Raw genomic sequence first — 25699 nt, 5'->3', positions numbered from 1 at the left:
GGATGGAGAATTATTTATAGTTATGTTATCTCTTACAGGATTTCTTCTTAAAAATCTGCAGCAAAGCGGTTTGCATGCAGTAGTCTGCTTCCATGCTTAGTGGTCCTTTTAGTTAGGTTTTTCCTCTTATTAATTAAAATCACAGAATCATTCTTTCTTTTATTTTTTTTAATTGCATGTTAAACCAGTAATTTTTTGACCAGACATGGAAAAAAACAGTACTGTCTTCATTTACAAGAATATTTTCCTCTCTGAAAACTCTCATCTTTTATCGAGAATAGGAAACCCCCCCTTTCAGTCTCTCCTTCCTGGTCAGAGCTTTAGGAACTCTCTTAAATATGTTGCTTTATTCTAGATTCTCTCCAATTTCTCCACACTTCTTCCCCCAGGTGCAGTGCCCCAAACACCGGCTGGGGCCTCCTCAGTGCTGAGCAAAGGACAATAATTGCCTCCTGTCTTTTGCATATAGCACTTCTCATTCTGTGACATATTAGCAGATTTGTCTCCCCCTGCCCCAAACAGCCTTACAGTATTGGTTCTTATGCAAGTCATAATTCATTGTGGGTCATAGATCCCCGAGGGGTTTTTGTGGGTTTTGGTGGGGTTTTTTTTGGAATTTCTTTTTGTTTTGTAATTACACAATGGAGTATCTCTCTTGTATTTTGTGCCGAAAATGAAGGTGTCTGCATCTAAGGACATCTGATTTCCTCGTGACCTTTTTTTTCCTAATGAAAGTAGTCTTCTGAATTTTGGTGTATTGTTAAGGTCAGAAAGGGATATCAATAATTCTTCATAAGGCATGCTGGTCTTATTGTGATGAATAACATGGTCACTACAGCATCTGGCTTTAAAGTTGGTGAGAAGAAGGATTGATGTGACTGTTTTATACAGTCATCTACGGTACATATTAGTGCACTAGAAATAAATGAGGGTGTCGTGGTTTAACCTGGCAGGCAGCTAACCACCGCACAGCCATTCGCTCATTCCCCCCCACCCAGTGGGATGGGGGAGAGAATCAGAAAAAAGGTAAAACTCGTGGGTTGAGATAAAGACAATTCAATAGGACAGAAAAGGAAGGGAAAATAATAATAATGATAAGAGAATATACAAAACAAGTGATGCACAGTGCAATTGCTCACCACCTGCTGACCGATGACCAGCCAGTTCCTGAGCAGCGGTCACCACCTCCCCAGCCAACTCCCCACAGGTTTTTGTTCAGCACGACGTCACATGGTATGGAATATCCCTTTGGCCAGTTTGGGTCAGCTGTCCTGGCTGTGCCCCCTCCCAGCTTCTCGCTGGCAGGGCATGAGAAGCTGAAAAGTCCTTGACTAGTGTAAGCACTGCTTAGCAACAGCTAAAACATTGGTGTGTTATCAACATTGTTCTCATCCTAAATCCAACACACAGCACTGTACCAGCTACTAGGAAGAAAATTAACTCTATCCCAGCCAAAACCAGGACAGAGGGTCAGCTGTTGTTTCCCATATGAAGCCAACCACAGCAATGAGTCAGAAAGCCTCACAGAGGCCAAAGCAAATTCCGTGGTTTTCCCACCGAAAGTGGTATGCCCTGCAATGCATGACACGTCTTCCTCTGACCTAGGACACCTTGCTTTTAGCAGCAGTCAGCTCTGCAATTTATACAGGCATTCATATTTCACTTTCTCCAGTTAATCCTAATAACCAGCTTTTAGAAGAACATGAAAGCATAACATATGGGTGGCAAAACTGCTCATAAACCATAATAACATGGCCAAAAAAGATTAGATAGATAGATGCACTATGCTTATTGTGACATTTGCTGATTAGGAGGTATAGCTACTTATTACAGTCATTACCTTGGTGACTTTGAAGCAGACTGAAGCTGTTATTTGAAAAACAGGTTATAAGTCCAAATTTAAAACAACTGTGTGCTTACAACATGTAAGAGACATAATTATGTTTGCAATTCTGTTCTTCAGTGTGCAGATGGTAATTTTGTTCATTTATGGTTGCACACTGATAATGTTTTCTGTAGAACCAGCGTTGGCAGGATTAAGTGTGTGTTAACAGTAAGTACGCAGTCTGTAATACATGGTTATCATTTTGTTGATAGGATTCTGGTGGGATGAAAACCAACCAGAAACATAAGTTCAAATGATTCCTTACAGTAGCACCAAGACAAGCTTCCTCTGTGTGTGTGTGTGTTCTTGCATCTTATTATTTATTTTTATTGTGTGAAGAGTTTTTTCTTTTTTCCTTCTCATTTGGAAAATTTTGTTAGATTCACTTTCAGTGTAGGCAGTAGAGTTGGGCATCTCCAGGTTTGTGCCTTTAGGAATAAAATTCAGTTTTCATTCAAAGTAATGTGAAGTTTTCTATTGTTTTTTAGGGGTTGATATATTAGTATACGCTTGTGAATGTGTATATGAGAGAGACATAAAGAAAAACCATCTATTAAAGTTACCCTTTTGATTTCGTATTTTCTCAGAGTTATTCAACAGATGTTTGAGGGCAATTAACAGAAAATTTTCAACAGCTACTCCACTTTTCGTGATTGAATGAAAGGGAAACAGATAAATATGCAGATCAAGTCTGTAAAGTGCTTTTAAGATATTGAGGTTAGGTATTAGAAAGTTATGGTACAGTGCAGCTATTGGTACAGTTCATTATTTGGGTTTTCCAGTTTTAGAATTGTGTGGCACTCTCATTTCAATCTAATTAAATGGGTGTAAAAGGGGGAAAACATAGTTATGTATTATGCATTTTGGGCATATAAACATTAACAATAAACATTATTGTTACTTGTTGTTTAAGTAGTACAATGAGTGTTGCAATGTATGAAGGGAAAAGGGCATAGTACAGTATACTACATATATATACATAAAATATATTACATACTATATAATTTATATACAGTCTACTTTTTTATATGTATACTTGCATATTACATCTGTCTATGTATGTTTATATGTTAAAAATTCTGTATAGTATGCACAGAATTTATGACAGAAAATACAGGTTCCATGGAATGTATTGTCTTAGAATGGCCAAAATGGTTTAAATTCTCAGAATAAATAAAAAAGCTCAGTCTGGGCTGTGAGATTATGCTTTAGCAACTCAGACAAGATTTTGCCAAAAGCATCATAGCCCCCAGAGCCATATAAAGCAAATATGATTAAAAGGAGGTCTCGTTTAGCATCAAGAAAAGCCCTGACTAGTTTCTGTTCTCTTATCTTTGGGGTTTTTTTTTTTGGTCTCTTCTACATCAGTAAGTTTATGAAAGCAGAATTATGGCTAAATGAGTGTGGTTTATCTCAGTTTTCCATGGTTATGTGAGGAGATGATATTCACGGAGCCCTTTGTATCCTGTTAGGACAATCCCTAAAGGATCTTCCCTTTTTCCTGTAACTTGTGGGATGCAGCACTGATGTGAGCGGACTTTCCTACCCATGAGGCTGTGAGTGGCACTTCAAGAAAATGCACTCTAGTAATTGCATTGCACACAAATGTGTTTAGTAATATATGCACAATGTTTAATAACCTATAGCTTGGGAGACATGGACTAACCCGTTTCTTCTCGTTTCTGAGGACCATAAGCCTGCCAAGGCAAGGATTACATCTTTTGTTCTGTAAAGAACTCAGTACAGTCGTTGGCAATGTAAATGTAAGGAATATTAAAGATCACTCATATTAGCATGAGCAATGTATTTGGTACATAACAAAAACTAATTGTTTCCGAGATTGAAATGGTTACTGTGATTTCAAAAGAATATGTAACTGTTTATGGGACATCAGGCCCTTTTTGGCTTCTCCATTCCAAATGTGTTAATAAATCCTTTATTAGGTATTATTAACACCAATGTATGATATTCTTCACAGATGTAACCATTCCACTTAGAAAATATTAGGGTGCTTTACAGACAGATTTAAGCAATTCAGGAGCTTGGAGACATGAATGAAGATTGTCATGGTGGTCATGAATTCTCTCACAAGGCAGTGCCATTTTAATATCTAGAAGATAATTTGGGCTCTGAATTTTATTTTTTTTTTTTTTTAATAAGCCAGCATAAAGTGAACTATCTGCGAGTCAAAAAATCCATGACGTAACCTGAAATAACATTCTGAGAAAAACAGAACTGTATATTCAAGGCAAGGAATGTTTGTTAATTTTGTTACTGAGAGAAAATGACTGTTTAAATACACTGTGGTTAAACATTTGAGTATGATGCTTTCTTCCTCCTCTTTTGCTCCTCCCTTGTTGCCTCTTTCTGCAAGAGCAAGTCTCTTTTTCAGACTAGATGTTCAAATATCTGGCTGGCTGGGACTTTGATTGCAGACAAGAAGGATGTGGCCTGAAAAAAAAAATACAGGATGTGATAATCTGTTTTCAGACTGTCAAAAGAGATATGGCTGACTTTGAAACAGTGTCACGGTTTAACCCCAGCCAGCAGCTAAGCCCCACACAGCTGCTCACTCACTCCCCCCTGGTGGGATGGGGGAGAGAATCAGAAGGGTAAAAGTGAGAAAACACGTGGGTTGAGGTAAAGACAGGTTAATAGGTAAAGCAAAAGCCATGTGCACAAGCAAAGCAAACCAAGGAATTCATTCACTCCTTCCCATGGGCAGGCAGGTGTTCAGCCATCTCCAGGAAAGCAGGGCTCCACCATGCGTAACGGTGACTTGGGAAGACAAACGCCATCACTCCGAACATCCCCCCCCCCTTCCTTCTTCTTCCTCCAGCTTTATATGCTGAGCATGACGTCACATGGTATGGAATATCCCTTTGGCCAGTTGGGGTCAGCTGTCCCGACTGTGCCCCCTCCCAGCTTCTTGTGCCCCCCCAGCCTACTCGCTGGTGGGGTGGGGTGAGGAGCAGAAAAGGCCTTGACTCTGTGCAAGCACTGCTCAGCAGTAACGAAAACATCCCTGTGTTATCAACACTGTTTCCAGCACAAATCCAAAACGCAGCCCCGTACTGGCTACTATGAAGAAAATTAACTCTACCCCAGCCAAAACCAGCACAATCAGCAAAAGTGGCTTTGACAGCCTCTGGGGCCTGAAAATATTCCCTGAGAAATACTGATGACTGATTATTAAAAGAAAAGATTAATTTCATGAGACAGCTCCCACTCCAAATATCAGGAGCAGACATATCGTGAACACATTTTTCCTTGGATTTTTAAGCAGGAAAAAAAATTATGTAAATCTTGAGTTTTCTGTAGCATGTTTATTTCTCATGTAATCCTTAGCAACCATCTTTTGTACAGTAGGTTGCTTTGTATGGCAGCAAAAGGGAAGTGTCGGAAAGCAGTTTCTCAGACACTTCCTTAGTTATTAGCCACCAGGTCATAATAGTGTCATTTCTTTTGTGTGGTTTATCAATGCTAACCCTGTGAATAAAATTTTAAATAGTGTTGGCAACTAATCTGAATCGTGTGTTGGTGACCAGATAACATATATAACCTTACATAGGTAACAAATTAAGTTAGCAGGCTAACATATTGCATGTACCACCTAGGAACACATGCTCTGCCTTTACCGCAAATGCTATCTAATAAATGGGGCCTTGCAAGCAGAGTTATAGCAAAGAGTGCTGGAAGGCACCTCAAAAGGTCATCTAGTGCACACCCGCTGCCATAAGGATCAGCTTTCCTTAGCCATATCCTGAAGGTCATCATGTTCCAGTTTGTTTGAAGAACTAGGTCCCTGCTGCGGTCTAGTTTGTTGCCCTCATGAAGAGCACTGGAGTTGCAATCCTGTTGGTTTTTTGTACAACAGTGATAATCCACTCTGCAGCTATGGCTAGAAGGTGCAGGGAGAGGGACAGTCACTTGAATACATCAGACCAGGCTTGGATTTACTGGGGAAGGGAGGGGATGTTGGTTTAGGGGTTCACAGGTTTGGATTTACTGTGTCTTGTGACAGGAAAATGCTTTTTTCCCCTTTCCCAGAGCTGGGCTGAGCAGTTGTCTGATGCCTGTTTACAGCTTCACACATGATAACCAACACCTCAAACTCTACCTGCTGAGGAGTAGGCAGCCCAATGCAGACCTCAAAGCACTAGGTATGCTCAATTAGCATGTTGCTTTGCTCCTCATTAATGGAAAGGCAAAGGCTTTCTGCCAGAGCCCCACTGTTATGGGAGGTGGTGAAGCCATGGAGAGTGAGTAGCAAGGCTGGTGACTCTGGATGGAAAAGGTTCATCTCCTGCTCAGGTGCATGTGGTGTGAAGTTGTCTGGACTACTGATGAAATATGATCATCTACCAGCAGATGGGTGGGGAAGGAGGAAGAAAAAAATCAATCCAGCACATAGTGGCAGATGGGACATAACCTGACTTCCCTCAGTCGGGAAGTCTGATAGGGACTTTTATAGCAGGGGGCTGCCATACGGTGGGGAGGAGGGCAGAGTACTGACCACTGTGTTGCACATGTGCAGTTCTTCAGGCTTTGTGTCTCTGCCTTGGAGAGGTAGCAACCCTCCTCCCTCCTAAAGCACGTTAGCCATGGGTGTTCATAGATAAACCTAAGGAATTGTCCTCTTTGTATTGTGGTGGTGCCTACAGATGCTCTGCGGATTAGGACTGTGTAGTGCTTTGACACTTATGGAAACTCCTTCAGCAGCTGCTGTGGCATGCAGATGGTTCAAGAGACCGCGTTGCCTTCAGGGAACACTGCTATTCAGCTTGCATTACCTTCGGAGAGTGCCTAGTCTCCCCTATGACCTTCTTGCTACCGGTTGTTCCTCATCACAAGACTCAACTGGGTTTTTGTCATGTGAATAGGCAGAAAGTTAACTCATGACCTCTGCAAATGCACTACTTGGTAAGGATGGATACACAGTGCATGTGACCAGTGGCGATACTAAGGATTGTGAGACCATGAAAAGGACTGTGATTTAGAGTCAGTCCTCTAGTCTTTTTTGAGTAAGACTTCTCAAGGCAAATGCAGTGAATTACTTCAGTCAGCTGTGTGCTGTACCACAGGCTAATTTCTGTTTGAATGCATGTTTCATGCATCTTTCATGAAGAACTTCTGTGTTCCTGTGGAAAAGGACGGAATCCGGAGCCTCCAGCTGGAGGGACAGTTACTGCCTTCCTCCTTGATAAGGGTTAAGTGACCTCAGCAGTGAGAGAGGGTGTTGTTCTCACCCACCAGCTCTTAGGCTTTGTACACTGCCAGATGTTCTAAGTAGCCTCATAGGTTTCTGGTCTCTGTCTCTCAGGTGGGCAATGCCTGCCTAATTGAAAAGGTAGTGCTGGAAGGAAACAGTATGAAAATAAACGTATAGTAATTTAACCAGAGTGCAGCTGTTTAGTTATTCACTTTCCCCTTCTATTGGGTATTTGAACTGTTTCTTTTTCCTGGAAATAGAATTTTGCACAAGTAATTTCTAGCTCTTCGTTTCCTGCAAAAGTCTTTTGCTCTCAGTTCTGCCTTCTCAGATGATTCCTGTTGCCCTTTCAGCCTTGGTGGTTGCCATACACTTGGTTGTGAATTAGTATGTATTAAAAAAATTGTATGGACAGGCTGTCTTTGATACTTAAGAGGTCTTTATGCCCTGTAGAATCTAAGTGACCTGTAATAGTTAACACATTTCTTTCAAAGACTCCAGGGAGGAGCAATCAATCAGCTTGTAAAATAGATAAATTAATTCACTTGCCCAAGAGCAAGCAAAAAGTCTTCGCGAGAAGGGACATGAAGCAAGGTCTCTTATAGCCCAGTTTGGTAACATGTGTCCTAGACCAGCCACTGTCTCTGATAAAGGCAGTCAGAAGCATTCAAAGGGATGTTTAATTTTGGCAACTGCAAAGGTCACTTCTTGGAAGCTGGTATCGTCTGTGTGGATTATTTCTTCTTTATATTTTTATCCACCATTTGCTTTTGATCACAAGTCTTTTTTTTTTTTCTTTCATTATTCTGTATATAAAATGTCAGCACTTCATCCAAAGTAGGGCTAAATTCTGGTAGAAAGGTCCATAGTAACTTTCATAACTATAACAAAAGTAGCATTAGGTCTCCAGTTGATGTAAATCGCAGGGGAGCTTCAGAATTGCATTTGAATTAGGCTGCATCCTCATCCCAAACCTTTGCTGCATTTTCTCTTTGTAACGAGCTGGCATTGCAAAATATTTGTTTGTTTTTCAATACAAATGTGATGGGCTTGTAGCTGTCCAGACCTGTCAAATACTGATGGCTGTCCCAAAGGCATCACCCAAGGACCTGCCAGCCCAGCAAGTACACACTTGGTAGGTTTTGCAGAGCTTGTGCTTGGCTCAGTGAATCTGAGGTAAATGTGGATAGTCCTGAGGTTTCAGCGCATTGCTTACACATTGGCTGCAGGACATGATGGTAGAGGAATGGTAAAAATAAAAAGGCCCCAGCAAGGGTTAACGTACTGTAATGACTGACTGAAACAAGCACTGTTTGATAAATACTTTATGTAATTTGTATAATACCTTCTTCTGTTAATGAGCTGAAGCTGGGGTGGGGTGCAGCTGCTGGGGGGCAAGGGAGGACTGAGGGGGGCTTTGAAGCTGTTTGACAGTACACTCAGCCTCTAGTAATCTGTTAGGCAATTTTTAATTTACAATAGTTTTTCAGAATATTTGCTCTAGTCCTTTTTCTGTGCTTATTCAAAGTGCTCCTAATGTTTTAATTCCCACCCCAATGGAACATAAAGTGAATAAACAAGGAAAGGAGTGGAGATGTGTGAAATGATGATCTTAAACTTAACAAGCCTGTTTGTTTTTTCAAGCTGCTGAATAAATCCTCTGTGGTTTACGCTGCAGAGGTCAATGTTCTGCAGTAGGAAATGACGGGTTACATGTCAGTATTCTCCAAGAGTTCATCTCAATTACTGGATTTGTCAAACATGACAAGCCTGAATGACTGTGTGGTGAAAATAGCGCACAGTTTGACTATTAAAGTAATTGGAGCATTGACATTTAACTGAACTGCAAGAGAATTGCAGTAATAAGTCTGAGGAGCACAACCACAAGCAAAGCAGAGAATAATATTTTTATAAAATCTTCAGTGAAACTGGTGCTTTCTTCTGTTTTGATTAATGTAAATTTCAGTATCTTTTTAATTTGAATTATAAGATTAAAAGGAAGAGATAATTCCTTTTTGCTACTTTTTTGGAAGAAGTGCTAATATTTGTATAATTGGAAATTCCCTTAATTTAATATACACCCTGGTGCAATTTTAATATTGTTACATATAATCTATGTATGTATTTTTATGCCCTTATAAAATATATACACTATACAGTTAAAAATTTAGGTAGGTACATACATGTATGTGGAGATCATCATGTGACAATTATCACAGAATTATGTTATAAATGTGTCAGTTGCTTACTGGATCTCCACTTGCTACTCTTCCTTGCTAAACAGCTACTTTTGGGCTTTCAAGCCTGAGATGTGGGACTTAAAAATCATTGCTTTGGTAAATGCAAAAGAGCTTTTCTAAAATCATTTAAAAGTCATTTACTTGTATCCATCTGCAATTAGATTTTCATTTTTAAATAAGCTATTTCTGATTGTAAATTCTACATACGTCAACTTTTCTGAGACATATTAAGACTTTGGAGAACAGTATAACTATCAGTCACTTTGGATAATTTGGATTTGCACTTATGGATCTGACTGGATTTTACAGTCACTAAAATTGTATTTCAGGCAATGGCTTAAGCCACAGCCTCTTCCAATGTCTCTGGAGTAGGGACTGAAATAATGATAATTTACGACATTAGTCTGAGGGGGCTTATCCTCAGGTGAGTTACCTGCATTTTGGCACATTAATTTTACCTTATTGGAACTTGAAAATATGTTATCGCCCGATGATGAGAGCAAGTCTTCATGTGGAAATTTGGAATCTCCTATTCCTGGTAAAGTAAACTAGACAGTAAAATAATCCCAAAAGAGAGTGGCAAGAGTGTGATGCAACCAATGATATGTCTAAAATACCTTAATTACATTAATTTATAAGTATATTCTTTGCGAAGTAGGTTAGGGGTACAGAGTGGGATTTGCCACTTCTGCAGTCACATCTTAATTATTGTGATATCACAAGAGCACAGAGCAGTACTTTTAAATTTAATCTGTTACTTGCCTCGACTTGCTTAAGTCCCGTCTCCATAGAGCAGTTGAACATTATGCTTAAATCCATCTCCCTTGTGTAAATCTAAGTATATGTTTTAAATCCTTTTGATTTCAATGAGACTTATGTATATAGGTAAGCCTTTCGCTCAGCAGAAATAAACCTAAGCATAAATTTAACTCTTTTTCTGAATTTGGGACTTGAGCGATCCAAAGCAATGCTTAGTCACAGCCAAAGTACAGATTTTGGGCAGCCTTCCGTAAGGACAGACTTTCCAGTATTTCCCTATGGAGAAAATAAAGGAGAATTCAAGGAAATACAGCAGATGCTTGGGTAACTGTTTGCTGACCTTACTGTGAAAATGGAATATTTGTTAGGACTAGAACAATATCTTGGAAAAAACAAAGGTGCAGGTGAGAGTCCTAGTTTCTCTTTTTTTTTTTTCCTGATTTATATCCTGCGAGTCTCTATAGACTTAGTGTTGGGGGGTGGGCGGGGTGACAGACCTACAGGCTGCTTCTACTTTTTGAAGTACATTCTATAAAACCAGTTATCTTGTTCTCCTCTATCGTTGATGTAAATCCAGTCAATGTACTGAAGTTGCTCCTGATTTGCCCCTAGTATAATAGAGATCAGATACACGTCCCCACAGAATGAGCTCCTGTTTCAGAGCTTAAGCGGCACTATCCCTACCTAATATAAGTCCATTTACTTTATGAGTGTTGTGGCACATTGCGGTTGTCCGTCTCCTACTGTTCTTGCCAACTTCTCCTAGAATTTAATTTTTAAGATCCAAACCCACACTGAAATGTTCCTCACAAGAAGGGGCTCAAGTAGAACGAAGTAAATAAATAAAAAGGAGCAGCAAGCCATTCCCTTTTCTGGAGTTCAAGGGGCTGACAGTGGAAACCTCAGATTCATGCGTGCAAGAAGAAACCCCCTTATTAAGCATTAAACAGTTCAGAGAGTTTTAGCTGCCAAGGTTAATGCAGAGTCCCAGATCAGTCATTTGGAACATCAGACAGGGAGGAAGGATTATTTGACTGTGTGCTATTCAATGGAAATGGTGTCCTCCGAAGGAGAAACATCCACCCGGTTACAGGAAAAAAGCATCATGATTCTGATTGAACAGTAAAATAGCAAAATAGTTCGGAACAGTTTTTTTTCAAAGTTTCTCAAGTAGGAAGGGATCAGGTAAAAACTGGGAGCCACCTTACCTTTCAGTTCTTGGGCGGAGGGATGAAGGCAGTGTGCGCTCTGACAGTAGGAGAGCAGCATAGCCTGTGTTAGCCATTCAGCCTGTTAACCATGTTTTGAACTTTGAGATGGTGGAAACTGATGCAGAAGCACTAGATACCAAACGGAGTAAATCAACATCCAGCAAAAGGTTGCTGCCAGAGATCTTCGAAGCAGCAGGAGGACCGTGTAGCAGTTCTACATTATAGATAGGCTTAAAGTCTGAATACAGTGAAGTAATGTGTTGTTCTTGAGAGTAAGAAAGAAAATGCTAGGGAGGTCTTGCAGGAGTCTACCAAGCAGTCACTGTCACTAGAGACACTTGGACAGGCGCCAGTTGTGTTAGGACTGCTGAGATGATCTGCAAAAATCCCAGGTGGAAGAGCATTGACTCCAAGATACCAAGTTTAACTTCTGATTACTGGCCCTGCAAGGAGAAGATGTCAGCCTGTGAGGCCTACAAATAGTAACTCTAAAATGCTAGAGTACAATCAGTTAAAACACAGGAGGTTGTTTTGCTCAGATTTCGTTCTGGTAAGTCTGCACATTTGCCCGAGATCCAAAGCCACACAGGTAGCTGCCTTACTAGGCAGAACTGCCTGTCTAAGAAGAAATTTCATCTACTTGATGAAATGAGTTATAACAAGTTTCATTCCAGGATCTGTCAGTGATTGGGGCAACAAAAGAAAACCCATTGCAATACACTTTAGCAAATCTTTTTATGGGTAACTTACATGGAGCGGAGGGGGAGCAGGGCTGGGTTTTGCTCCATGGGCTGTGATTGAAAAGCTCCGTTGATTCAGGCTGAGGCATTTTAAAAAGTTACTGCCAATTACTTTGCCCTGCCTCTGCTGGATTTCCTTATCCTTGAGGTAAAAATAGCAAAAAGTAGTGTGCGTGCTCCCCAGCCACTTCAGCTCTCAGCTCGAGGACAGTGTAATCCACCTTCAGGTTTATATTTGGTGTTGAGGCAGCGTGTGAACTGAGGCGGCTGGGGACTTTGAGTCACTAACTCATCATCAGATTTAACTGTGGCAACGGGGTGGTGTGGGAAGAGGCTGGGGGGACCGGCAACCTCTTCAGTCACCGCTGTTAAATCCAGTAGGGATTGTTTTGCGGAGTGCTTACTGTCCAGCTTGCAGAAGTTGCAATGAACCTTTTCTTTCCTGCAACTTGGTTGACCAGTACTTCAGGGGATGAATGGGCCCTATATTAGCTAGTAACTGTAGTCATCTTCTAATTGACCTTCTTTAATGAGTTTGCTTGGAAAAGACTTGATGGTTAGGAAGTGAAGTATGAAATACAAGTAGTAAGTAAATAATGACTAGGATGGAGCACACTCGTCTACCTACATTATTTTAGTGTTTTCTAAAAGATAAGCTCTTATTTTGGCTCCTGTAACTCTTTCGGGGCAAAAATAAATACTGTCAAGTGACAAATGGCTAACCATGCAGTCAGTAGGCATAAAGCAGTTGTACAATTCAAAGGTGCTTCTGGAGTCAATTTTAAGAAACAGTCAAACTCATTGAATGTGGTAAGCATGAAGGTGTTTTTATATTGGTTGCAGTTCTGTGATTCTTCTCTTTTAGCAAATTTTAAACTAGAGATTAGATTAGGTTTTTTGTTGGGTGGGGAGAGTGTCTTTTTCAGACAGGGAGATGTCCAGAGGACCTTCTGCAGGCATCTAAAATTTTGGATTTACACTAGAAAATATTTTGTGATGCATCATGTTGTTTTTACAGGAAAAGATGGACAAGTCCATGAATCTCATCCCTTTATTCATGCTTACACAACAGTAAAGCTTTTAATGTAAACCATATCTACTTGTAAGGTGAATATAGGCTTGATGTAGGAAGGCACTTTGGCATTAGTATAGTGCTTAAGCACATGCTTAACTTTGAGTATAGAAGCATGCGAGTAGCTTCTTGAAATGGAGAGGTAACCTGGGGCTGTATTCAACACAACTCAAAAGCTTTCTCAAGAAGGAAAGGGTTTGATTGTCCCCTCTTCCTCTCTGTGAGGGACACAACTGAGCCTCCTTTTGTAAGAAGGATTTTCACTGTAGCACTCAGGGAGAAGCAGGGAAGTAGGAAAGCCTTGAAGAAGATTTCCTAACGTGCTAACACAGTGCTACCATGAGACAGCATAATTTAATCATCATGATTTTCCACTAAAATTATGTGAAAATGCTTTAGTTTTATAGTATGGAAACTTTGAGACTTTCTGCTGAGTTTTGCTTTTGCATTTGGAATCCCTTTGAACCCAACACTCGGGTCTGCGAGCTTATCAGCTTCACTCATAGCCAAAGAAAGCATTCACTCATGTAAAACCCTACAAAGTCAGAGCTCTGTTTCATACTGACATTATTAGCCTCTTCTCAATAGCAGAACTCTCAGCTTTCTCTGTTGTCATTTTTTGGTAAGGGAAAAAATAAAAGTTGTTTTTATTTTTAGCTAAGTTGGGTTGGGTTATTTAAACTGAATGTGACACTCAGGCTTCAAAGAATCCTGTGCAGTACATTTTTAATCGGTTGTTTTTAATGAATGCTAGTCACTAGGAAATACTGTTATCTAGGTCAGATTTTTTGAATATTGTTTTTCTGTGGCTGTGCATCCTGCTGTGTTTTCTCTAAAATGAGCTCCCCAATGATGTCTTATTGTTTTACTTTCTCACAGCTTCCTGGAATAACTTTCCTAACTATAAATGTAGGTTTTGCTTTGTTTTTCAATACAAATGTACCAGTGGCTGAACCAACATCCACCCATCTAAGACTCAGCCCTAAACTTTCTTGGGGGACAAGGGGGAAGGACGTAAGATACCTCAAAGTTTTATCCTTGATTTGAAATTTTGCCTTCCTGGAAGGAATGGAGAAAAGATGATCAAACCAGAATTTATTACTGATTTTCAAAGGTATTGACGCAACTGCTTCTCACAGCAAAATGGCCTTATCCATGCAGCGAAGCAAGACTTCACTTAATGTCATGGAGAGGCTCTCAGAGGTTTCTGAGCATTTCAGTTCTTTCTGGCCCTTTAACGACACATCTCTAGCTATACCCTAACTCATCTCTTAGTATGTCTCCCCAAGAGACTTCTTAGTCTCTTGGACAGAAAAGTGTCAGGACTGTTAGCCATGCTTAAAAGAGGGTACACTGAGCCGTGGTCACCCAAGACCACCCAGCAGATCTGCAGCAGAGTAGGAAATTGCACCACTTTCTCTTCAGCCTGCCATCCTGCCCCTTTCTGATACCATATTTTATTCAACACGTTACATGCATCGGGCACATACCTCCATGTTCATTGATAGAATACCACTACTCAGCTACATAGTTTCTTTATTTGATGGACATCATTCTCCAGTCCTCATGGAATGATTACTTGCATAAAGATATTTCCAGGGTAGTCTAAACAGGTAGATGCTTTTAACTTCTGTGCTTAGTGATAACTTTATTTTTGTTTGTTATTGTGCTAAATAGAAATTACCGTTATATATAGCGTTACCTGGTAGCAGACACTATGTGTGAGCTGATATGAAGTTCGTGTAAGAGGTTCTGGTTTAGAGGCATTCAGTCAGAATTCAGGATGTCAGATTGAATCCACATGATTGTCTCCACATACAGTTATTTACACCAAATATTTGTGCCACCAGTGACTCCCACGCTAAGTACCAACAGTGCTACAACAGCATGTTGTCAGGAGGGGACACTTTTTCACCTACTAATGTGGAGTGGAAACACTCTTGTGCGGCATGAAAAGAACACATCAAGTCCTTCCAGTGAAATTCCATGAACTGGGGGACTTCTCCAGAAAATCTTAAATGGACTACACAAAATTGCAATAGCTAATTAAATTATTGCGTGCATTTTCTTAAGCATATCTTGGGCAGGGAGATTCTTTTCAGCTTACTGAATAAAATAGGGTGTCAGAAAATTGCCCTTTGCACAGACACACCTGTAAACAGTAGTGTCAACTTTGTCTTAACAAAGTGGTTGTTCTCTCATGTTTTTTTTCATCATAGAAATATTAAAACTTGTTAGTAATGTAATTGTGGCAATTTGCTATGCAGGGTATCAATTTGTGACAGTGATGTAGCAGATCAGCTTATAAGCAGTTGAAAGGAAAAGCCAGTTTTATGATCTAAATGGATAAGAAGAGAAAAGCAGAGAAATAATATGGAGTTTATATCAGAATGAGGATACTGAAACTGAAGAGATGAGAAGAAAGCTGGATGACAGTCTGCTGAAAGTGCTTCTAGAGCAGCTCATTCAGTGCTCCCTGTTCTAGAGCTCAGGTGTTGGGGGTCCTGGACTTCCCGTCTCACTGAGATCGATGGCAAACCTCAACAGTCTGAAAACAAGGGCTGTGGCAGAGCACTTGAGGAGCAGTTGCTCTTAAAAGCTTGAGCTTGGGCTGATGGGGTGAAAATATGGTTGGGGGCTTTCTTTTTACTGGAGAAGACAAAGGCTGGATAGAGTCACTGGTGCCAAACCTAAATAAAACTGGCTGGTCCCAAGGAGTTTTGAGCTCTGCGAATGCTAACTTGGATTATTTACCAGTGTTAATATGAGGCTTAATTTTAATAAATAAATAAACATAATACTGCAGCTTTACTAGAAGTTTGCAGCTGGCATTGAAATACAGCAAGAAAAGAGATGTGGACTTCAGCCAACGAAAAATCCAGTCTTTTAAACCAACTTGACCTGGTGCAATTTTATGTTCAAGTAACATAGGAGGACTTCAAATGCACTTGCATATATGGTGGATAATTGACTCCTGGCAATGGACGATGAATATGGAGGTGCCTGTACTGGTTTTTATTAGATGTATTGTCAGCCTTTGACACCGTTGATCACAAGGCTTGTTGACTCATGTGTTGTATGATCTGCTTCACACCTAAGTTAAGCATTCAGGCTGGTGGTCAATGCAATAACTCTACCTCTCCTAAGTCCTATTTAAACCCTAGTTTTAAAGTTCAAGAGGGACTTAAAGCTTGCTGGTCCTTTGCAAAAAGGGAAATTACTCTGAGGTGAATTTTGCTGTCTGAAGGAGCAACTGGCTGTGGATTTGTATTTCAGTAGGCACCTATCTCTGACTAGATCTCCTAGCACTCGTTACTGAAAAGGTAATGCATTGGGAAGCATCTATGGAAACGGAGGCTTTTTTTAGTAGCAGTTTGAAGGTAAAACAACCTTCTTAATCCTTTGCCAGTTCCAAAAACACTCAATTCTGGTTTTGTTATGTAAATTAAGTGTCATTAAAGACCAGCTGTAGTGTTGGATTTGTTTTTATTTTTATACACTGTATTTGTGCTGAAGACATATATCCTTAGAAAGTACTTGTACCTTTTTATTAAAGGTTACAATTCTGGCTGAAGCATATTTATTTGGACATCTCTGACCAGTGACATTTCAAGACCAAGACCTTTGAGGTTCAGTGTGTAGAACAAAATGTTATGATTTTTTTGTTTCTACCTTCAGATTCATTCATTGAGATGGCTGAAACTGTGCCCAGTGAATCAACGGAGAGCTGTATCTTGCCCTCTTCAAAGCTGGTGGGCAGGGATGGGAGAGGACAGCAGGGTGGCATTTAGAGAAAAATGTCTTTTTCTCCACAGCATCAGTTGTCTTCTCCCATGTAAGCTTGGCGATGCCTATAATGGGAGTGGGAGTACCGTCTTGTATTAATTGTGTTTTCTCAACAAAGAAAGAGTTCAATGATCTTCTATTTTTAACATGGACAGTGTTTAAAAATGAATTAATTTTGATTAATGCTTGTCCATGTTAAATGGCTTCGTTTAACAATATGATTTCATTAGCAGTGCGATTAGTTCTAACATAGTGCATTTTATACAACAGGCAAGGCATGAGAGATTGACAACTGTCTTTTTCGCCTGCCTCCTATAATGCTAACGCCTAGGACAGCCCTTCTGCCATGTCCACAAAGGACAAAGCCTGCTCTTTGCAGGGTGAGTATCGCTCCTCATTTCATTACAGAGAGAGGCAAAGGACACCTTTACTCTCACCTTTCACCTGGCCCAGCCAGGGCTAGCAGTCTGTGTAAATGTAGTGCAATATAAAGCCTTCTTGGAGTGTACCAGGGAAAAGTTTAGTTCAAAGGTTTTCTCTGTCTGAACAAAGTAGTGTCCAGTCGAGTAGCTGACACTTTTTGTGGGGTGTCTTCTTGGAAAACTGGGCCCTGTCACTCATCTCAAACACTTTAACCGTTCAATAGTGTCCGTCTGCATCACTGCTATTACTCGTAAGGGGTCCTGGTTTCCTAAGGGAAAACATGGGTTCTTGTTCTTTACTTTCTGCTCCTGTATCTATTTAATCATGTATTGGGAATGGTCTGCCTGTCACTGTAGGTTAAGCAATAGCAGTGGGATTCTTGAGGACAATAAATGAACAAAGTCATCCAAAGCAGTTCTAGGGACTTTCAGAAGCATACCAAACCCAACAGCAGGTCAGGGTCCCACTTTACGCTGGGCTGTCAGCATGCCCCATCTGAGCTGACTCCCCTCGGTGCAACCCCTTTGTGGAAAAGGGACCAGACATGCCTTGAGTTTGCAGGGTGGCTGCATTCCCTCTTCCTCCCAAATTGGCAGTGCACGTGCCTTCAAGTGCAACAGCGTGGTTGTTCACTGAGCAGCCTGGGCTTACGCTTCCCCTCTTCGGGGGTGCATGGGAGTGGAAGCCGACAGGCATCCAGGCTTTCTGCGAGTTCCCAAAACCAACTGCCCCTTTTTTAGAGGTAGAGGAAACACCCAGATCCAGACAGTGTGCAAGTTCAACATCTTCTCAAAGCTAAAGATAAAGCAGCTTGTGCATTTCAAAAGAAGCAAATGATAAAACTTTAACAAAACAAGATGCTGCATTGCTCAGAGCCCCTCCCTGAAGAAGGGGCTGAAAGAGAAAAAACAAAAGATGTTAGCACACAATGTTTAAGCAAAAATGCTCATTCCTGCTACTGCAGTTCTTTAATACATCCTAAAGAAACAGTAGAGACATAGTCTTTTTGCTTGGGAGTTCACTTTTAAATGAAGAAAACAGACCATTAAAGTGTATATATTATCGAGCATCTTTAAGACACAGGTTAATGCTCACGTACAGGAGCTGAATAACAGTAGCCTAAGGGTAAATGCCTTTAAATTTGTAAGAACACCAAAGAGACAATATTATCTTTAATACATCTTAATTGGCAGTGATGGATTTATCCTAACTTTTCATTTCACTAATTGACTATGTAACACCCAACATCTACATTGTAACAAATTAATCTTATGCTTATGTGGGTTGTTTTTTTTTTTTTTTTTTTAAATAAAGGTACACTGTAGACAATTAATTTATCTACTATTTCCACTGCCATTGATGTGGCTGCCATTTAGTCTCATGGCAGAACTCCTGGAGGTTTCTGCAAAAGGAGTCCTGAGCATTTAATTCTTGTTTTCAGGATTTAACTTTTGCAAGGAAGTATGGATTTAGAGGAACTTTTTAAAATTATTTCTTTTCTTTTAAAATAAGGTCCTATTTTTATAACTCCTACAGCAAGTGTATCTGACTATTTTTAGCATTTTAGATTGGAGCCTAATCTGCCTTGCCCTTCCTTACACAGCAATACCAACAAGCTAAATTTACTCTAGACTTTTACTAGTCCCACTGAAAACAACATCTAGTGAGATCAAGGTAGTAAAGGCTTTGTGTATATGATTTGCATATATATTTTCAGAAAAAGGATTTAAAAAAAAAAAAAACTGCTAGCTTTGTTTGACCAAATTTGTGTACAAATACAACTAGAAGACTAACAATACATAACGTGCTCTGTGTGTGTGGACTTCTGAAGAGTCTTCAACTCTTGTTGCATGACATTTTCAAATAGGGCTACACCTTCAACAAGTAACATCTATATAATCAAATGTGTTTGTCTATTGAATTTTTTTTTTTTTAAGAAAAGAGTATTAGTTGCACATTCCATTGAAAAAAGGCTCATCCTAATGCTCAGTTTCAAGGGACAAATTACTGTTTTCAAGATCTGGTTCAGAAAGTGCCATATTGTTTGGATGACGACTGACTGTGTCATCTATGTTGATTTGTTTTTTTTGGAGAATCATGACTCATTGTAAATTGGTCTGGGGCTCTCTGGCTCCATTGTGTTCATTTCTCCACACCCTGTTAACTTACTCCTGATGCACTCCAGATATTCTCTTCATGCAGTGGCCTGGTTTTCGTATTTTCTTAATATTGTACAATCTCCCACCACTTACACATGGTCAAAAATTGCATCATCAATTTTATTCTGGTTATAACATTACCCTAGAATCTTCCAGGCAGATTATCATATGTTATAGGTATAGCAGCTGCTTTCAAAATAGAGCAAGATCCCTGGGGCTTCTCTTCCCAGGCAGTTTCCTAATAATGTGTTCTCCGAGGCATCTCTTCTCTCTTTCCCGATCAAGCAGTGGACAACTGTTCTGAAGAGTGCTTCTTCCCAGACCCACAGGTCCAGTGCCCCGCTAATTTGTTTAGCAGTACAATCAGTGCAGAGGTGCCTAGCAAGACGAATGTCACTGCTGCACGGTCACGGAAATAGGAGCCACAGATGCCTAGATCTATTGGAAAGGGAAGCATTAATTCAACAGGAAACCAACTTTTCTCACTTTGGCTGAACATCTAAAATGCCTTTATAAAAAAATAAATCGTCTCATTGAAGCAGATTCCTACCGCTTTTGTGCTAAAACGTGCCAATTTCCCAGCTGCCTGCTATTCAGTACAGAGACAGGTAGCATCCTCTGTTGTGCTTTTTTGACCCAGATTCTTTATTCGCATACATCAGTGTTTGCAGTAAACAGGAATTTGCAACAACCAAGTGCTGGATCCTGTTGTCTTGTGACTAAACTTTTCAATCTTTGTTATTACTACCCAGCAACCGGATCAAAATAAAGCAGAGGAATAAAGCCTGAAATACTCAATAACAATACAAGTGAAGATCATAAAAAAAGAAAAAATGGATATGCAATGTTTATAGGAAGCTACACTGAACAATTTGCATATGTTGCAATTTACAATCACATCTGCTTTTCACAGGCTGCAGTCACTTCTCTATGTGGAAAAAAACAGAGACGTCTGAAGAATTTTTCTTCCTAGCCCCCTCCTATCTGCATTTCTGTGACACTGTTGTAAACCTAGCTGGGTTATGTGTATCTTCGTAAAGCATATCAGGGTATCATTTTATCTGTTCTTGGGCTGGATTTGTGCAAGCTTGCAAAAATAAAACAAATTCTAATTTTTTTCAAATAGTTATAATAACCATAATAAAAGGAAATCAACTCAGAAGCCTTTAACTAATGCAGAGTAAGCCCATACATCTCCCTGGGAGGCAAAGCTGTGATTAGCATGTTTGAATGCCTTACTACAAGTGATACTTTGTGAAAATGCAGCACTTTTTGTGGGAATGAAAAGTGCAGTTGCAAAGCAGGTTGTTAATTAACAGAAGCATTAATGTAGTGTTTGCTGTGATTTCATCCTAGCTTAACAGAGCAGAACCAAACTGAAGAGCCATAAAAACAGGCAAGCCAGAGCTCTGTTGTTGGTGGGGTTTTTTATATCCTGAGAATTTGACTTTATACATTATTCTAGTCCCCGCACATTAGGGTAGGGGGCAGAAAATCATGACGTGTTGATTTTAATTCAAGCTTCCATAGAAATAGGTACTCCTATTTTTCTGAGATTATTTCTAGTTGTTGCAAAGCTCAGAAATGAACAAGGCAGTTTTATGTTGTTAAAATCTTATCAATGTTTTGGTCTGAGTTCAGACTGACACTTGACAGTTAGATTTTCTTTGCAGAGGGAATAAGAAGGAAAGAGTCTGTCTAGGCTAACAGCATCATGCTAAGGCAACAGTGTTTTCTCTCTTGTCCTGCACTAATCCCACTGCCTAAGCAAACCTGTGTGTGAATGCTCACCTAACACCATGTCCAAGACGCGCTTGGAAGTGTGCTTCAGGTTAAAGTGAACGGATGCTGTTTTGTCACTGAACCAATGAAGGTTGTTGTGGTCTGCCTGGTTTAATCGTTTTGCAGAATTGTTGCGAACAAATTAGGTGCATTCTGACGTTTCCTGATACGGAGCATCACTAAGTACATATACTCAGTGAAAATTAGTATTAGCAATGCCAGAAAAGTTCATCTGACTCATTTTATTAGAAAAGTCCTTAAGATAGGCAGTCCATTCCAATTTTTTAACTGATACCCTATTTTCTTTCATGTAAAATGCAATGATATTACAGTTTCCCTTTGTCAGATGAGGGTAACTGATGAATGAAGTTGCTTTCAGCATAAGACCGTATGATAACTCAGCATGACAAAATTAAGCAAATTATAGATCAGTGACAGATGAAAAGTGCTCTGTCCAAATTGCCATTGATATCACGCAGTGGCAAAAAGAGTATTTCCTTACGTGCTGTTTTATGAAATGGTTTGCATTGCTTGCTGTTCCTGAGTTGCTAAGCCACTTGGTGCCTCACATCATATATGCTCATGCTCCAGCAGGGAACAAGACAATACCTTCACACCCTGGCAGTCTTAAAGCAGACTCCTAGTACAGCTCTTTCTTTGGGAAGGGGATCGAGGATGTTTTCCTGCCTCTCCAGTCCCAAGTTTGCATCCTTGTCCTGCTTGCAGAGCCAAGAGTGATTCAGCTGTAACTGAAGAAGGGCAGTGATAGCTGATTTTCTCAGATGCTAGGGTTAATGATGATGCAGTTTGTTGCTGTCAAAGAGGAGAGAATATTTTTTCCCAGGCTTTGAGTTTCTTACTGAAGACCCACTCAACAGCAAGAAATGTTTGGGTTTTTTTTTGCCTCGGCTCCCAAAGTGATTTCATAGATCCATGGCTCTGCTTCATTTATTCTTAAATGAAATATACTTTGTAAGTTAGTTTTCATTAGCTAAAGGCCCATGTGCAAGTGAGCACTTAAACCTACGTGACCACAAATGAAAACACTCCTTGCTGTTGAAATGCCCAGAGCTGTCCCAGGTCTGGTCTGAGGCCAGAGAGCTCTTTTGACTGCCTGTCCACGCTCACAACTGCACAGCACAGCGGCAGCAGGCTGTGATGGCTTCCAGAGTCTGGGTAGGTCTTCTCTGCCCCCTGGAGCTTTATCACCCCTGGCGCAAATCTGCCCCAAGGGGATTGTTTCTCTGAGGCAGCCTTGCCTTATGCTATGTAGAACCTCACGACATGTCCAAAATGGAAAGCAAAAGGCTGCAGGGGGCAGCGTGAGCAGGTCTGGGATCTGGCTTGCATCGTGTGAACTGGCTATGAAGTGGCACGGCTGGACCGACTGTAAGCCATCACCCATTGCCCATCACTGGTACCATTCAGTACCTGAAACACTAAGAAACACTGTGCAAAAAACAGGCTTTCCAGCCCCAATACCCGTAAAGACAGGTCTGTTGTATTACAGTTGTGTATCAATTGTGCAGCACTAAACGTTAGCAAGAAAAGATTGTTTCATTACTAATACTGGTGAAAAATCAAGTGATGTCTTTGTGACCACTGTGAACAGGACTGCGTTTGTAAGCCAAAAAAATGCAAACTACAAATCTTTCTTGTTTCCTGTGATCAAGTTATATTCCCACATCAATGTGCATAGCAACAACTTCAGGGAACAAAAGAGTCTTTGTTTAAAATAAATGATTATTCAGTTCTTTGTAATTTAGCATAGAGTGACCCTTTATATTCAGAAGCTCAAACGTGTCTACAAATTATTGGAGTGCCTTAAATTCTCAGCATATTAAAATTGCACTTTTTAGAAATGGAAACAGACTGAGCATAGCAGGGAGAGGACTCAGGCTTGCAAGGAAGGAGAGGGCAGAACCAAAGGTAGTGCTGCTTTTTCTTGGTGTTGGTCGCTTGCATACAGTACAGCTACGATTCTCATTTAGAAAACTCACAGTGTGTGATGACTTGTGCGTTATGTGATGCTAATTGTAAAGCAGAACAAAAGTGGACATGATCTTGATCAGAACAGTGAAGCTTAATGAAGTAATTGTTAAGGCATAGCCTCCATACTGAGGAGGCTCAAAGTGCAAGTTGTTTGCTAAAAAAAAACCAAAAACAACAGGCTGTTTTTATGAATGACTGTTGGTGGGACACAGGGGATTTTGTATCTGTGGTGTAAATGCTGTTACACTGTAGACTGGTAAAAATATAGGCTTAGGTGGTGTTTACCTTTACTTCCATCTGAAGGAATTCCCATGTGTCCCCTAGTAGTGGTGCAGGGCTGCGATGTCTAGATTTCACTTTGCTGGCAGCGGGAGATGAAGATCATGATGTTCTGTGAGGCCAAAGGGGTTCAGGCTTTTTTCTTTACGCATCTTTTTTGCTTGAAGGATATTCCTCAAGACAGAGACTCTTTTTATATCCGTTTCCACTGTGCCACTAACCCCACTGTCAGTGTTTAACAAAGAGTATGTAGCGTTGCACTGAAAAACAACATGAAAAGAACTTTAAAGTGGCAGAAGCAAGCTCTTGGGAGTTAGGAAAAGCCAAATGTGTGTTTCTTCTGTGCCTTTAATTTGGCCTTATTATCCATATATATTGTGTTACAGTCATGAATGACATCATTGCAGCAGTTTTTCCAGAGGAGCAGCATTCCCTTCGGGCATAAGATGAGCAGTGTTCAGGGCGTGAATCAGTTTGGTGTAATGAATGAGGATGTTGTCGAAGAAGTTAATCTGGGAATTGACAATTGTGTGATGAAGAGAGAGGATGACTTCAGGAAAGGAAATGACGGTCTTGTGTTTAAATCAAATGAACTTGAGGATGGAGACTTCACTGCTGGCACTGCCCCAGGGTGATGGGGAGAGGGAAGGCATTGGGATTAGGAAGTGGCTCTGGGCAGTGTGGGAAAGGAGAAGTCCAGCCAGGCTTATCCTTTCCTCTCGGCTGCCTGCCATGGGCAAGCCAGGCTGATCTGCTCCCCAAGGTTCCCAACACAGTGTGCGCTGCTGCAATGGCAGCAGGGGGTGCCCAGCTGTGGGACAGCCTGAGTTTTGGACATGTTGTCATCCCAAGTCTGGAGGGGGCAAGCCAATGGTGAGAAATGGTCATTCTCTGTGGTTTGTAATACAGGGAGAGGAGGTGTCTGTCCAGGTTTGAAGACTTAGAAAAATTCAAGTTGGTCCAAAGGTGGTGTTGGCAGGAGGCTACCAGGCCTGCAGAAGACAGCAAAGGAAAGTTTGGAGCCTAGAGCCAGGCACTAGTGTCAATGCAGGTTTTTGTTTAGTGGGCAGGATGTGGGTCACGAGCTTGAACCAGCAAGTTACTGAAGATGGCAGGACCTCTGAGGAGATGTTAGGAGCATGCAATCCTTAGCTGCTTAGATCTTTGTGATTTTGTGCTCACTGGCATGTGCTCTCCAGCTAACCAGAAGCAACTATCCTTTCCTGATCTACAGGGGCTTAATGAGGAACTGCAGGTATTTTGCAGAGCCTTATTTTCATTGGGCAAGATGCTGCAGATTATTAAAATATAATATAGGGAATTATATTTTGTATGGAGGGGAAAAAAAGAAAAGAAAGATAAGATCCAGTTTTGAAGCCTAGATCTGTCTGTTGGGGCTTGGTGGAAATACTTGTACTTGTGGGTAGAGTTAGGAAGAAGTGTCACTTCGAAGTTTTGCATTCTCAGCTCAGGTCTTGGTTTCAACTCATCTCCAGAAAAACACATTAGCAAAATTGTCGGAACAAGATGGTTATACAAAGACATGCCAGGACACTGGCATAGAAATGGGATGCTAAATTTTACTTCTGGGTCTTTGATGCGAAAAGCAAGAAACCTGCTGGTACTAGTTGTTGTTCCTTGCCACACACTTCAGTTTAAGCAGCCTTCTTTAATCATTCTGGCAACTTCTAAACTAATCATATTACTCTTGTGTGGTTCTTTCTGCAAGACAAAAATGGGTTTAAATCCACTTCAGGTGAGCAGGGAGAATTCAATTAATAACACTGAGCCATTTACACTGGAGTGCCAGCAGATCACTAAAATAAATTCAGCTTGCTTGGCATGCCTTTGACAGGGCATCTGCTGTTGAATTTCACCTGATAACATCTGGGCCCAAGTACTTTTCTAAAATGGGGGAAAAAGATAAATTGTCATGGAGAAATAGTGTCTGCATTTCTGCTGCATTAAAATTCACCGTACTGTTTCTCTAAAGATGAGGAGGTGGTAATTTTAACAGTAAGGCTTACACATTATCTTCTTTCTGGGGATCTCAAAACATTTCAGAAATGTGAAAGAACATTTTCATTCAGTGATCGAAATGTGTTTGCAACAAAGCTTTCATTTCCTTAAAAAGTTATAATTAATATATAAGTAAGCAC

General features: G+C 40.5%; 1 protein-coding gene across 5 annotated transcripts in view; it reads left to right on the top strand.

Annotated features, from left to right (window-relative positions):
- LOC143156555 (poly(rC)-binding protein 3-like) overlaps window positions 1–25699 on the top strand; it is a 548870-nt gene that overhangs the window by 442921 nt on the left and 80250 nt on the right. The window contains exons 4-6 of one of the 5 annotated variants that reach the window (XM_076330217.1): window positions 3358–3441; window positions 4050–4133; window positions 5936–6048. The exons of the other annotated variants lie outside the window; for them this stretch is intronic. The gene's annotated coding sequence lies outside the window, so the exon portion shown is untranslated. The remainder of the gene's footprint in view (window positions 1–3357; window positions 3442–4049; window positions 4134–5935; window positions 6049–25699) is intronic. 5 annotated transcript variants of the gene reach the window in all.

Source organism: Aptenodytes patagonicus, chromosome 2 (assembly GCF_965638725.1).
Source record: "Aptenodytes patagonicus chromosome 2, bAptPat1.pri.cur, whole genome shotgun sequence".
Lineage (NCBI taxonomy): Eukaryota > Metazoa > Chordata > Aves > Sphenisciformes > Spheniscidae > Aptenodytes > Aptenodytes patagonicus.
This window is presented reverse-complemented; position numbering and strand designations above follow the sequence as displayed.